The 1,582-nt window shown below is 34.6% G+C and overlaps 1 protein-coding gene across 1 annotated transcript in view; it reads left to right on the top strand.

Moving 5' to 3' along the window:
* LOC107551514 (rho GTPase-activating protein 39-like) overlaps positions 1-1,582 on the top strand; it is a 36,385-nt gene that overhangs the window by 32,710 nt on the left and 2,093 nt on the right. The window lies entirely within an intron of this gene.

Genomic DNA, 1,582 nt, shown 5'->3' with positions numbered 1-1,582 from the left:
ATAATGATCTTTAAAAAAGCATCATATGACCCCTTTAAACAGTAGTGGGTTATTGGTTAAATGGCTCAGGTTCCTTTCCCTAGTTTTGCTGTGTATGCAAACACACTACTAATTTGCACATGTCTGTTTATATTTTAAGAGCAAAATTTGACAGAACCTCAGTGATTTAAAATGTAAAGTGATTTCCTTTTTAAGAGCTATTAGTTAGATCGATGGTTATTGTGATTTTGTTGTACATGCATGTGATGGGGGAACAAAATTGCGGGAAAAAAAAGAGGTTTGTACAGATATTTAGCAGTTAACTATAAGCTTTATTTGGTATCATCTAAATTAACAGATTTTATTTAGTTCAAAGAAATTATTTAATATTTAGGAAGATTTTTTCTTATAATAAATCTGAATAGATAAATTTTGTTTTCCAGCATGTGAAGAAAAGATTTAAAAATCAGACAAAAATGAAAAACTGCAATGAAAGAATGCAACAGGTGCGATTCAGGTTTTTCATTTTGGCTTGAACTGAACAGGTGCTTTTTAGATGTTTCTCTGAGCCATGTAATTCCTGTAACAGTTTAACGTGTCAGACAGTGCTCTAAAGCAATCGCAGAGCTGATATCTGTTTCTTGTGCGTCCTGTGTGCAGTTGGCCATCTGTAGAAGAGAAAGATATGTTTGTTAATCTCAAGCCTCAGAGCCTTTGTTGTAACTCTTAGTGAGGGAAGATTAGAGCTGTGCTGAAGAGGCAGAGAGCCAGAATCCCTATCTTACCCACGAGGCCATGCTCTTGTCTCTGGGCCGTGTGCCTGGTCGCTCCTAAACAGTTCTGACTCTAAAAGCCCATCCAAACTCACATGCGGGGAAGCGGTTTCACTACATTTTCCAAAAAACAGACTGTGGGAGTCTTTGTATGTATGTCTGAACATCTCCAGTGTTGATGACAAATCCCGCGAGATGAGTGATTGATGCTGTAGGTTCATCATATGCATGAGTGTGTGTTGAGTTTGAACCATGGTAAGTCACTGTAAGTTGAAAGGTTTTTGGCTCACACCTGCACACTCCTGTTCCTTATGTGGAGGCTGTATGGAAGTATGCGGGCCAGCTGTAGCTCTCCTCAGCTGTTAGAGTAAAGAGTCACAGAGAATCATGCTCTTATTTGTGCTCTCTTGCCTTAGTCTAAATAGGATATATGTGAATGGTTAATGATTTAAAGGGATAGTACAATTTGTTTGTGTAATTTTATATATCATACATTATTTATTTTATAAATTAATAAACTAATAAAAAAAATAAAAATAATAAACAATACAAAAACAACAACAACACAAAACAAAAACTAACAACAAAATATTTTTACATTTACAATGAAAAACAGCAGCTGTGGTTGCCAGAACTTTACTGTAAAAAAACAAACACTGTAGCAACATTTTAGGTTTTACAGATTGAACTTCAATTTACAGTAAAAAAATATATATATTACATTAACAATATAATGTTAATATACCAATCTACTGAAGTACTAATATATGTGTTGTAATACACTTATAACCACCAAAAACAGGTGGTGATGAGAAAGTCACATGATGAAT

The sequence above is a fragment of the Sinocyclocheilus grahami genome, unplaced genomic scaffold (genome assembly GCF_001515645.1).
Source record: "Sinocyclocheilus grahami isolate Dianchi unplaced genomic scaffold, SAMN03320097.WGS_v1.1 scaffold426.1, whole genome shotgun sequence".
Classification (NCBI taxonomy): domain Eukaryota; kingdom Metazoa; phylum Chordata; class Actinopteri; order Cypriniformes; family Cyprinidae; genus Sinocyclocheilus; species Sinocyclocheilus grahami.
This window is presented reverse-complemented; position numbering and strand designations above follow the sequence as displayed.